At 54.1% G+C, this 13288-nt stretch overlaps 1 long non-coding RNA gene across 1 annotated transcript; it reads left to right on the top strand.

The window, feature by feature from the left end:
• The first annotated feature begins 6257 nt into the window (after positions 1-6257).
• Positions 6258-10330, top strand: LOC307196183. The gene is made up of 3 exons (XR_013831061.1): positions 6258-6511; positions 9091-9260; positions 10253-10330. It is a non-coding gene; the product is annotated as an uncharacterized lncRNA (long non-coding RNA).
• Positions 10331-13288: the final 2958 nt, after the last annotated feature.

Genomic DNA, 13288 nt, shown 5'->3' with positions numbered 1-13288 from the left:
TGCTCAAGTGTACCCTGGGGGCTGAGGATACAAGAGCCAGGGTGGCAACAGATTCTAGGAACGCTGGGCCCACTCTTCCCTTTTCCATCCTGCTCTGACTTAACTTCTCTCTGTGCCTTGGTTTTCCCAAATGTGAAATGGGACTAATCACCCTCAAAACACCCCTGCAAGGTACTAATTACCATCTGTAAGAGACTGTGAGATCTTTGGATGCAATATAGCAGTACTAATAATGGATAACAACACTCTGCCCTTCTCCAGGGCCTTTCGTCCATGGATCTCAAAGCCTCTTACAAACCTTAATTAATTCTCACTACACCCCAGTGCAGGAGGCTGATGGTCATTAGCCTGATTTTACTGATGGGGAAACAGAGAATCCAGGAGGTTGGCCTGAGGCCACACAGTAAGTCAGCAGCGCCACGAGGGCTAGAACTCACAGCCCCCGGCCCCTGGGAAAGGTTCAGAAAATGTGGGCTCCAGCCCAGCCCTGCAACGAGGCTGATGGGACAGTGGCAGAGCCTCTCACCTGCCAGAGCCCTGGAGTGGCTGACAGGGGAGTCTGGACCACTGAGTTCTGGGGACACTTGGGAACATAGGAGGAGGTCCATAGGCATGGGTTTTGGTAGTTTGGTCCAGCGATTTGGGAAGAGAAGTAACGTTGATGGGGCGCCTGGTATGTGCCAAGGCCCTGTTCGAGGCACTTGTGTTATTTGATCACACCCCACCTGTGAGGTAGGCATATTGCTCCCATTTCACAAGTGAGAAAACGGGCTTGTTGAAGAAGCCACCATTTATGCTCACCTGCCATGGACCGAGCAACATGCTTGTGCCCTCATTGTCAACAATACGGGCCACGAGTCATCTGGGGAGCATGAGGCATTATTAGATATCATTTTAGAGATGGGGAAACTGAGGTACGCAGAGGAAAAGTGACTTGCTCAATGGTGTGACCTTGGACAAGTCATGTTCTTCGACAACCTCTCCCTTCCCCCACCACCCTCAAGTCCTCAGAGTTCCCCAGCCCTGACTCCCTCCCTACCCCAGCGCTCAGGCGAGGCCGAATGAGACCATGGCAGGAAGGGCTTTGAAGTGCTCTGAGGCAGCGCCCAGGTCCTCCCAGGGGAAGATGAAAAGCCTCCTGTCCTGGGCTCTTTTTCATCCCACAAGGAAGCTCTCAGAAGACATAAACACCATGGTCACCTGGGATCACCTGGGGACAGTGGCCCATGGGCTTCCCTCCAGGCCTCTAGGGCGGCCTCCCATGTCCTGCCTGGGGGACCCTCTGAGCAGGACCGGGCTTCCTGGGACAGAGGGCTGAGGGTGTCCCTTCCCACCGGCACAGGCCAGGGAGAGTTTGAGGCCAGGGCGTGTGACTGGGCAGCTAGGGCCCCTCTCTGGGGCCCAGTTCTCCAAGGGGGTTGACCTCTGAGGTCCCTTCCAGCTCTGACAGTCCCCGAGACCCTGACTCAGAGCCACACTCCCCAGAATCTTGTCTGTTTTTAATGATTGCCTCACAGGAACCCAAAGAGTTTGTTATAAAGCAGATTCATCCCAGTGACAGCAGTGGGAGCTTTGGGCCCGAGCAAGGTGTCTGGAGACCAGGCTCCGACCACTGGCCCCCACAAGCAAGCTGTGTGGTCTGGACAAGGGTCTTCCTGCTCCTTGCCTCAGTTTCCCTGTTGGTAACGTCTGTGGGGAACGCCTGAGGGGGCTTTGAAGGCTGGAGGAAAGAAATGGAGGAGATGGGGGCGGGGTGGGGGGCCGTGCAGGGGACACGGTGCTCACAGGGTAGAACGGGTCGGGGGCAGGGCGCGGGGTGGGAAGAGGACCATGGAGTGATATTCGGCGGGGCCGGGGGTGGAGGCGGGAATGCAGCTCCAGCAGTGGTTTTGCTCACTGCCTGCTTAATGTTGATAGAAATACTTCCTAATATTTGTACAGTCTTTTTTTTTTTTACGGTCCGCGGGCCTTTCACTGTTGTGGCCTCTCCCGTTGCGGAGCACAGGCTCCGGACGCGCAGGCTCAGCGGCCATGGCTCACGGGCCCAGCCGCTCCGCGGCATGTGGGATCTTCCCGGACTGGGGCACGAACCCGTGTCCCCTGCATCGGCAGGCGGACTCTCAACCACTGCGCCACCAGGGAAGACCCAGCCTTTTACCCAAGTTAACAAAATACTTTCTCTCCTGTGTTGTCTCTTTCAATTCCCCTCCCCACCTGTGGGAGAGGTATATGAGCACGCCCAATCTACAGATGAGGAAACTGAGGCTCAGAAAGAGGAAGTAATCTCAAGGCACCTAAGTAGTAAGGGGCAGACCCAGGTCTCTCCCTGAGACACATTTCTCTAGAAAGTTCCATACCACAGAGTCCCTCCTGGAACCAGCGTTGGGCAGGCCCGACCTGGGTTGAGGGCCTGGATCACAGAGCCCACTCGCTGGGCCCTTTTCCTCTTCCCGAGGCCCCTTGGGTTGGGGGTGGGGCGTTGGCCCCGAGGGAGGAATCTCGGATGCTGAGTCCAGGGTGCGGCCAGCAGTGGGCGGGAGGCGCTGGAGGCTGCTGCTGGCTGGGCAGGGCAGGGCAGGGCGGGCATGGGAACAGTGTGACCTGGACAGCGTGACCTGCAATAATTGAGTGCTGCACGCAATGGCTGCTGCGGAGGCAGCGAGGCCCCCTGTGCCGGGGGGCGGCCTCACTGCCAAGGCTGGGGCATCCCTGCCTCCCACCTCCTGCCCTGCTGGTTCCCCTTTGGCCACAGCTCCGCAGCTTCTAGGAGGCGATGTTTTTTCTCCCACCAGGCAGATCTTCACCTGAGAGCCTGCTCAGACCTGCCTAACTCACAAAGCTCGGTAGCAACTCCCTGGGGCAGAAAATGTCTCTTCTGAAAGCGAGACAAGAGTTTAATTAAGCCCTAAACGCGCACAGTTGAGCCTGAAATTAGGGTGGTGACAGGAGGGGTAGAAGGCAATCGAGGACGGGGCGGGGGCGGGGTGGGGTGCTGGGGGTTGGCTTCAGCCCACCCCTGGCCCAGCTGAGCAAAACAAGCCTGCAAGCATTTACAGCGCCCGCGGGCGCAGTTACCAAAGCGTCTGTGACCTAGAGAGGGGAGAATGCCATGTTCCCTCTTGTGTTTGGGGTAAGTCTGTAGAGGATTTGGAAAGTGGAAAGAGGGAACCAGGAAGTGAAGCGAGGCTGCCTCTGAGACCAGATCCCGGGTTCCTGGGTGTGTGGGGTGGGAGCTAGGGGGGAGCTGGGTGTCCTCTTGTGACTGCAGTTGGGCAGGGGGGAACCCTCCTCACCCCCAAGGCCAGCTGGGCTCTGCATGAGCTAGGCCGCCACATGCACAGGTGTGCCGGGCTTGGGGCTCCTGCCAAGCACCCCGCCTGGCTCGCCCAAGTGGGCAGAGCTCATCCTGCCCCCCAAGGAGGCAGGCGGCAGCCAGCCAGGAGGTGCCCGGCGGGCTGGGCTCTCGGCTGTAGGGACAAAGCAGCCGACACTGGCTTTGCAGACGGCTGCAGGTCTTGGGGGCAGTCAGGTGCTTTGAGGGGGGGCACTGGCCTCAGTCCCCCTCTCTCCTGTCCCCAGGTCTCCCCAGATTGTTGCTGAGACAGTCAAACCTCAGCCGCCTCCTTTACCTGGCAATTATCCTGCTGTGCCCTGCAACTTGGGTTAGGTCTTACTCTGCCAGGGACTGAAGCAAGAAGAGATGGGCCGGCAGGCGTGTTATCACTTGTCTCGGGAGCAGAGAGGCAGTTGCCACAGGGCCCCTGCGTGCGTGTAGACGTGCATGCGTGGAGCAGTGAGGGAACAGGCTGTCCTCGGAGTGCGTGCCTGGCCCTCCTTCCGTGCGTGCGTGCGTGCGTGCGTGTGTGTGTTGGGGGAACTGATTTCTGTCACTGAGGCAGGGGACCCAAGGGCAGACCCTGCTTGGTTGACGCAGAAGCTCCCGTGGGCCCCCATCTGACAGGCCATCTGATCACTTAGTAGAGATGCTTATAGGTTCTTTGAATTTAAGGGACACTCTGCTGAAGACACCAAAGTGGGGGCCTTTGCTGGGGGCCGTGGGGAGCACCAGCCAGGGTTCGGCCACTAAGCTGTCCCCACTGGCTTTTCCTAGCTCAGGCCTTAGACCCTGATGGCTCCCCCTTCCCGGGGCAGGTGGGAAATCCTGGCACAGCTTTCCAGTCCCCGAGTCACAGGTGTCCTGGAGGCAAGACGACCGCTGGGCAGAGGGTCAGGAGAGGCCCGAGGGGCATTCGGGGAAGCCTCCCTGGCCCATCTGTGCTTATCTGCCCTTGCCAGCATCCCTAACCCTTATCCTGTGGCTACTGTAACAAATTGCCACAAACTTGCTGGCCTAAAATGACAGAAATTTATTCTCTCACAGTTCTGGAGCCCTGAGGTCCAAACTCAAGGTGTGGCAGGGCCTCTTCCCGGCCCTGGCAGCTGCGGCGTTCTGTCGCCTTAGCGCATCGTCTCTGCTCTGTCTTCACATCGGCTTCTCCTGTGTGTGTGTGATCTCCCTCTGCCCCACTCTTTTTTTTTTTTTTTTTTTTTTTTTGCCCCACTCTTATAAGGACCCTTGTCACTGGATTTAGGGTCCATCCAGATGATCTAGGATGACCTCCTCGTGTTGAAATCCTTAATTTCATCACATCTGCAAAGACCCTTTTTCCAAATAAACCCACATTCCTAGGATCCAGGGATGTGGACCTGGACGTATCTTTTGGGAGCCATCTGTTACCCCACCCAGTGGTCAGTCAGCCGTGGGTTGGACCCCTCCACTGATGGGAAACTCATTACCTCATGGGTTGGCTCAGTTCACGTCCAGACAGGTCTAATTATTTTAAAGTTCTTAACTTGGGTGGAGTTGAAATTCCACTCAACAGGAACCTCTACCCACTGGCCCTAGTTCTGTCCTTCAGAGCACATAAAATACACCTAAATAAATAAACTCTATTCCCACTACCTCCTGCCCCCGATTACAAGGCAAAAACAAAATCAGAAAACGGTGAGCCAGCTTAATCCTGGGGTCAGAGACAGTGCATAGACCGTGAGGTCGTGAGACCTTGACTCACTGGTGGCTCTGTCCCTAGAACCTTGTGCCTCGGTTTCCTCACCATAATGCCAAAGGGCTGGCTGAATCGCTATTTCCAAGGGACGCTTTTGGAAAATGCATCCTGGACATTCATAATTTGCACTGGCCTACAAAAGCCTGGGAGAAGTCCTGAGTAGAGAAACCCACTGAAGTCAGTCTTTTCCAAACTTACTTGAAAATAGAGTCGTTTTATCGACTAGCATTTTCTTTTATCACCCTGCAGAACTCCTGTGCTGCTTTGGAAGGAGGACCGGTCTCTGATGCCTGGGCATCCTTTCCAGCTTTCACAGTCTGTTGAGGTCAAACCAAACAGTTGAGTTCGAGTCTTTGGTTCCCATCCCCAGAGCTGTTGCCAGGCATTTTGCTGGAAGTAACAAATGATCCATTACAAGATGAGAGTCAAGAATCTGGAAAATGAGAAGCCCTTCCCCCAAGCCGCAGACAGCCTGGGCGAGGCTGCGGGTGAAGGCCTCCTCCCAAGGGCCCCGGGCCTGCTGGGGGCCCTTGGGAGGAAGCCACGGAGGAAAGAGCATTTCCGCTGCTCTGCCCCACAGGACATGCTCACCACATCCCTCGGATCCAAACTTCACCTCCACCTCAGACTCCAGCTGCTCGGCCCTCCCTCGTTAGAGAAAGCTACCTGGGAACCTGCCCTTCCAGAGCTTTCTGCTAAAGGTCCCAACGAAATCCCTCCTACCTTTGCTGGGGGAAAAAAATCCCAGAGAAATTGGATCTTCTGAAATGGGAGCAAGAAGAAACCTAGGCCTCCCACGGGAAAGACGGGGCTGGTGGGGGAAGAGAAGGGACTGAAGGTGTGTCCCAAGGGGAGAGGAGAGAGAGAGCCTGAGGACGGGGTGGGTGGAGGTGCAGGGCTCCAACTCTGGGCCCAAAAGAAAGATGGGAACGTTGGCACGAAAGCTAAATAAGGAGACTGGCATAGACTGAGAAGGCCACCAGGTTTATTTCCCTGGCGCCAAGCGAGATTACGGCCAGGCTACTATCCTCCCCCAGAAGGGGCAACCCAGCTCAGATCCACCTTGTAATGTGTGGAGCCGCTGTGGCCTGACGGTTTCATCTGCAGATACGGGTTCACCATGCTCTCAGACACAGATCCAGGACTGTTTATTGAGCACCCGTATATCAGGCACTATGCTAGGTGCTTTCACATGTCGTCTGTTTAATCCTTACAGCCCCTAATATTTTACAGGTGATCACACCAAGGCGGAGGTTTAGTATCTTGCCAGAAGTTGAGAGGCAAAGAGAGGAATAGAACAAGCTCTGGCTCCCGATCCCACCCCACAGCTTTTGAAGGTATTGAGTAACGCAGCCTCTGGATCCTGACGCTGTGGGCAGTTCTCCCGTAGGTCGGGCCTGAGTCCCTCCTACCCTTGCCTGAATTGGATCGGATGGAAGGACCATGTAAGTAGGTTCGTTCTGCTCCCAACTCGGCCTCAAGAGACATCAGCCATCCTCTGGTACACGTAGTAGCCTTCCAGTTACTGGGGTGGGGAATGTTTGCCTTCTGTTGATGAAAAGAAATAGCTGTGATGATAAATAAATGCCCAACCCAGTGCAGCGATCGATGTCCCTAACAATAAGGCCCTATGTTTGCTCTTGGCTATAGTCACTGCTCAGGAGCCCCTGGGTGTGTCATCCGGGTGGGGCCCCAGGCACACTTACCAGGGGAGGGAGCAAACCTTCCTGCCTTAAGCTACCAGAATTCACCCCAGGAAGTGAGGCGCCTGCAGACCCGCTTCGGAGTGCCCCAGACCAGGGTGAGGAGAAACGTACCAGGTTCGTGGGGCAGTGGAAATGGTGCTCTGCACTTTGCATCGGGAAGTGAGTCTGGTCCCAGCTCTGCCTCTGCTGCCCTGGATGATGTGAGGCAAGCCCGTTTCCCTCTCTGAGCCTCGGTTCCCACCTGTGTAAAATGGGGTAGGGAGGTGGGGTTGTACCCTATGATCTCTCATGTTCCTTCTAGCTCTGACATTACAGGACCCTGTAGCCACGGCTCCTCCTAGAGTTGCTTTATGTATTAAGCACATGGGCCCCTAGCTGGTGGTGGGTGGGCACCCTCAGTGCTCCAAGAACCCAAGCTCTTCCTCTGTGAGGTGGTTGGATGTCCATTCCTGCCTCAGCTTCCCCAAATCCTTCCTTTCTTTTCCACTTTCTCTAGCTGTCATGTGTATCGAATTCCCTAGTTTGCAAGACATTTTCGGAAACATTATCCCACTGGAGCCTCAACCCAACCCTGTGAGGTAGGCAGAGAAAGGGATGCGGCAGAGGGATGGGATGCCTGTGTCAGGCCCTTCCTGTGTGTTGTTTCACTGAACCTTCCCCATAGCTACAGAAATCCTTTTGGGAATACGCAGAGTATAATGAATGCACGCATGCATAATCCTCACCATGGCCCTGAGGTCTTGATGTTATCATCGTCACCACATCACAAGGCAGGAAAGTGAGGCTTGGAGGGGTTCAATAACTGCCCAAGGTCCCCTGGCTCCCAGGCAGCAGAGCCAGGATTGGAACCCAGGCCTCTCTCATCTAAGCCCATGGCCCTTTCTGAGCACTGAGCTGTGCACAAATCAGCATTCTCTGCCCCACTTTGCAGATGAGTGAACGAGGTGTATAGAGATGAAATGATTTTGTCAAGGGTTTGCAGCTCTGAGTAGCAGAGCCAGAACTCAAACCTTGTCTTTCGCCTGCACACCGAGGGCTGTTGAAACATCTCAGTTGCCTCAAAAGAAAAACCAGTGGTGTCCCTTCTTCCCTGCCTCCTTCCTTTCTTCCTTCCTTCTTTCCTCCCTCTTTCCCTCCCTCCCTCCCTTCCTTCCTTCCTTCCAGGAACATCCCCTACCTCTCAGGTGCTTCCTTGTCCGAGGCAGGCAATCGCGTGATGTGCTCACTGGGCAGATAACAGGGCCACCGCTCCTTGGGCTCTGTGTGTCTTTAGGGGTGCGGGTCCCCGTGGCAGCCCATGCGCTCAGTGACCCACAGTAGCTGATCCACAGGGGTGCTGGGGCGGGGTGTGCTGACACCCAGGGGGTGCTCAGTAGGGGTGCTGGCAGCGCCTGCCCCCTCTGTGTGTGTCGTACTTGGGGTGTCTGTGAGTCTGTGCACATCTGCCCCCTCCACATGAGCACGCCCCAGACGGTTGGTGTGCTGGGGACTGCCCGGCGGGGGCGGGGGTGGGAGCATTGAACGTGGACGCTGCCCTCCCAGGCCCTCGCTCACTGCGGTCCCCCCACCTCTCTCCTCTCAGTCTCCACGCTGGGCTCTTCCCCCTCCCTTCCATCCTCTACCAGGGTGATCAGCTTAAAGCTAGATTTTTATTCTCTGGCTGTAGCCCATGATTTGTGTCTCCTGAGTAAGGCAAATACAAACAAAACAACTTCCCCCTGAGGGTAGCATCCAAACTTGTTTGGAAAACTCAGGCTTGAGGCCGTAGCTCACGTTGCGTCTTCTTCTAGGAAATTATCAGTGGAGGATCATAGGTGGCTCAGATCATTCTCCCTCTCACATGTATCACAATTCAGATCTCTCTCCCGCTCATGCACACGTGCGTGTGCGTGGGCATGTGTGTACGGGGGGCATTTTAGGGTAAATTTATTGACGTTTAAAACATACATCCAGTCAAGTATACAAATTTGTGTGCACAACTCACTGGGTTTCCACAACGTGAACACATCTGTAAGCCTGACCCAGCCAAGAAACAGAACTCAGCTCTCACGCCCTCCACTCTGCCTGACCTGCAATGACTTCTAACATCACAGATTCATTTTGCCTTTAAAAAATTATATAATGGGACAACACAGTCAGTATTGCTTTGTGTCTGGCATCTTTTGTTCATTATATTTGCTAACTTTGTGTATGTGTCTAATATATATAGACACACATATACATATATGTGTGTGAAAAAATACATATGCTTCCCCCCTTGCTTAAATATTCTAAATCAAAATGCAAACATTATGTCATTTAATCCCCGTGTTTTTCAGTACGGAGGAGATCCAGGAAGGAGACCTGGATCAAGCAACGAGGCCGCCCGCTCTTGGTCATTCTCTGAGCTCCTCCTGTATCCGCTATGGACCCAGCGCGTGAAGGAGAAAAGCGAAGACCTGGCACATGGGAGTCTGAAGACCTGGGTACACCCGGCTCTGCATGCGAGGTGGGTGTGATCTTCAGCCCATGGCTTACCTTTCCTGAACCTCAGTTTCTTTATCTGGAAAATAGGGCCAATAATGTGGGTCCTGGCTACTGCATAGGCTGTTGAGAGGATCAGGTGACACCCTGGTGGGTGGGGTGTCGAAGCGTGTAGAGATGGTTTGTCGTGATTCCATGCAGAGCTAGGGGGAAGATTCGTTAGCGCCTTCTATACCAAGAGTCTGGGGCCTGAATGCAGGTGTTCAAATTCCAACTCTTTCTCTTTTGCTCTGGAATCTTGGGTGAATTTACCTCTCTTGACGTCCGTTTTCCTCATCTGTTGAATGGGCATGATTGTAGCTACCTCATAGAGTTGTTGTGAATATTAACCGAGTTAATATATACGACAATTAAAACACTGTCTGGTACAGGGGAAGCCCTATTAAAGGTTTTGATAGGTGTCACCATTGTTGTTGCTTCATGCCCGCACTATTGTGTGTGTTCTCTTTACTTTTCTCAGCCAGATTGTGAACTGCCTGAAGGCAGCGTCCATCCAGGCTTCAGGCTTCTCCTCCCCCTTCCTCTACATGCTGGGCAAATCCTGGGGCCAGGCTGATGGGTCCCACGCTCTGACCAGATTAGAAGTGGAGGAAGCCCGCCTAGAGCCTCTGGCCTGGGATGGGGCAGGAGTGGGGAAGCTCATGCTGGGTTTCTGGGTCCTCAGGATAGGAGGGTGGGAGAGATGTGTTTTCATGTGGGACTTGAAGATGCCTGGCAGGAGACTCATGCCGGATAGAGGAATGGTAGGAAAGAGTTTCCCCCTTTAGGGCTTCTGTGCATCCCTTGCCCTATGACAGGGCCTATGTTCAGTCCAGCCTCTTGGTGGCAGAGAAGAAAGCAGGGGCCTGGAGATATCAAGGGACTTGGCCCAGGTCACAGAGCCGGCCATAGCGGGGCCATCCTTGGACCTCTGCTTCTCAACTCAAAGCCCAATCTGAGCTGCCTCTCCTCATGCAGATCTTAGACCCAGAAGAGGAAGCGAGCAAAGCGGTCCTGTTCCTCCTTTCCAGACCCAACTAACATTCCTACCAGAGGTAACTTCTGTTGTGACTCATAAAGATATTTCTGAATAATAGCCCTGGTTAACTTATCTCTGGAATGTATCCGGCTTAAACACATACACACACACACACGCATACACACACGCGCACACATGTGGGCAACTGGGGAAGCACCTTCTCTCTGCCTGAGTCTTTCTAGGGCAGTCACGACTCAGCGTCTCCTAGGGGCCATAAGTGGGGACCAGAAAGGCCTCCTTTGCCTATGTTTTCTGAGAAGTCTTGCACAGACTTCAATATAACGCTAAATGTGGTCTAAGGTGATCAGAAGGGCTTGTGGTTGTCTGCTTGTATTCTTTAAATTGAAGGTAACATACAGTAAAGTAAACGGATGTCCTAATCCGAGGGTAGAACTTGATGGGTTTTTCACATATGTACAGATGTAACCACCACCCCGATGCAGAATATTCCGTTTTAATATTATTATTAGGTCGGCCTCTAGAGCAATAGTTTCTGGACTTCCTTGCTTTCACATCTCCTCCTTGGTGTGAATCCCATACATGAAATGGGAATCACGGTGGGTGAGGGCCCATGTCATGCCTCAGAATACTGAAGCTGGTGGGCCCCTCTTGGAATGTAACGGAGGTTGTGTAAGGCCACAGGGAGGAGTGAACCTTGCTTATTCATCCAGCTCTTTCCTCCAGATGCTGATCTCTTCTGATCCGTGGTTCCCAGCCTTTCTTTCTGCCCCACACCTGAACGATACAACACATTCCCTCTGGATTAGTGGCTGAATGTATCAGTGACGTTTAAAGGGAGGGGAGGTGCAGCTTGAAAGGCTGTGTGCGTTATTCTCATGTTTACCCCGACTCGGGGTGAGATGTGAGACTTACTGATTGACTGTATTTCCCCCATCCTGGTTTAAACCCCATCTGGGTTTAATAGCATCTTTGCTGGTTATTCCTCATTTGCTGAGTGTGCCTTTCCCACCCCCGCCAGATCCACCGCTCACCCTTCCTTGCCCTTCGCTGTGCCTGGGAGGCTGACAGGGGACGGGAGAGATGGTCTGGGATCCTTTCCTCCATCCTCTTCAGTGTCTTTCTGGCATGGGTTGCTTCTCTTTATCCTGATGGACGGCCTTTCTTCCGTGGTCCCAGTGTGCAGTAGGTTCTAATAACACTATTTTCTTCCCTTTTGAACCCTGGGCATGGTCACCGTTTCCAACTGTTACTAGGCCCTGGGTGTGGCAAGATCCCTTGTTGCTCTCTTAGCCCTGCTCACACTTCTCTATGAAGATGCTTCATTTTTAAAGCCTCTTCCTTTGAACCATCCGGGTTGAGGTCTGTTTCCTGATGGACTCCTGAGTGATCCAGTGATCTTGGGACAAACAGAAACGCTTCCGTATTAAATAGTCACTGATGATAACATGTACCTGGCTTTCAGAAACGTTCAAACATCATCAACATGTATGGTTCACAATACAGAAATGATGGCATTCTCTCAGGCATGGTGGATAAAGGACCATGTATTATTAAGCCATGGACTCTGCTTCTGACCTGTCAAGCCCGGGAGCACGGATAACAGGCTGGGTGTAAAGTCAGGTGAGATGGGCTTGAGTTCGGGCTCTGGCAGCCACGGGTTGGGAGATCTTGAGGAGGCTGCCTTGCCACTCTGCTCCTCGGCCTCCACTTTGGCAATCCAGAGTCACCCTGACTGTTGTTACATCCCTGGCGCAGATGTTAACGTGAGGAAAAACGAGGCCATGTATGTGAAAGGGCTTCATGAACTGTCCAGCACTCAGATGTGCGGGCCAGTTGCAGCCCAGAGCAGGCAACCATTTCGGGGCCAAACGTTGGACAGGAGGGACAGAGGAGGAAACACCTAACTTCAGTGCAGGGAGGTCCCAAGACCCAGAGAGGCAATGAGAAGGCGGCACAAGCTACCTTTTTCTCCCCATCCCAGCTTACCGCCTCCTCTTCCCTCACATGACGAGACCTTTCCTTACCCTGAGTGATAGTGCTGGGCAGAGAATTAAGGAGAACCTCTAAGTGGAGGAAAAGTCATGCACCAGAGGTAGTCCACGCTTTCTGGAGACCAGTAAGAGAGAAACAGACATTCCAGTAGGAGGCAGGTCACACATGTCCTAGGTAAGAGGAAGAGCCTGGAGTCATAGAGGACCAGCTGCACTTCCAACTGGGTCACTCACCCTCTAACTAATTCTCCTGGTCAAGTTACTCAATCTCCCTTTCTTGATCTGCAACCAGGGAAGAATACCCACCTCAAACGTTTGTTCGGAGGCTTGCATGAGACAATCCCCGTAAAGTATTCAGCCTGGGGCCTGACTATTGGTAAGTGCTCAGGAAAGACTGGCCCCTATTCTTCTTAGTATCCTATTCCTGGGAGTCAGAGGATCCCTTCTAATTGGGTGATCCTGGAATGATTCCCCCCGGAGGGGGCAGTGAACTGGGCTTGGAAGCTAAATTCTCGGTTTGGCATTCACAGTTAGTCCGAGGCACCAGCTGCACCAGCCCATAGCTGCCCATAGCACCGGGCGCAGCTCTGTGTCTGGTGCTCCAGGACTGAGGGGCGAAGGCAGGCTGCAGAACGCAGGCCTCCCGGCGGGCAGAGTAAACCAACACAAGTTCTGGAGTCGGGGAAGGCCGGGATCAAAGCGCTCCGAGGCAGGCCGGGGCGCACCAAAGGGAGGCTAGCGACTTGCATCAGCACAGATTCCGTGATGCTCTGCAGACGTCTCGGGGCTGCTGGGCTTTACGGGAACCCACAAGAAAGGAAAGGGCTGGGGAACAGGCAGGGCGGGGGCGGGTGAGGGCGCTAGGGTGCGCTCGCCTGCCCGCTCGCTCCCGGCGGCGCCTGCCCGGGCCTGGACGCGCCCGGGACGGCGGAGGCCACCGAGGAAGAACCCGCTCCCTTTCCCCCTCCTTCTTTCCCCCCGAATTACTGGAAGTACTGTGTGGGAGAGACGCAGAAGCATCCG

Source organism: Stenella coeruleoalba (genome assembly GCF_951394435.1).
Source record: "Stenella coeruleoalba genome assembly, chromosome: 13".
NCBI classification, from domain to species: Eukaryota; Metazoa; Chordata; class Mammalia; order Artiodactyla; family Delphinidae; genus Stenella; species Stenella coeruleoalba.
This window is presented reverse-complemented; position numbering and strand designations above follow the sequence as displayed.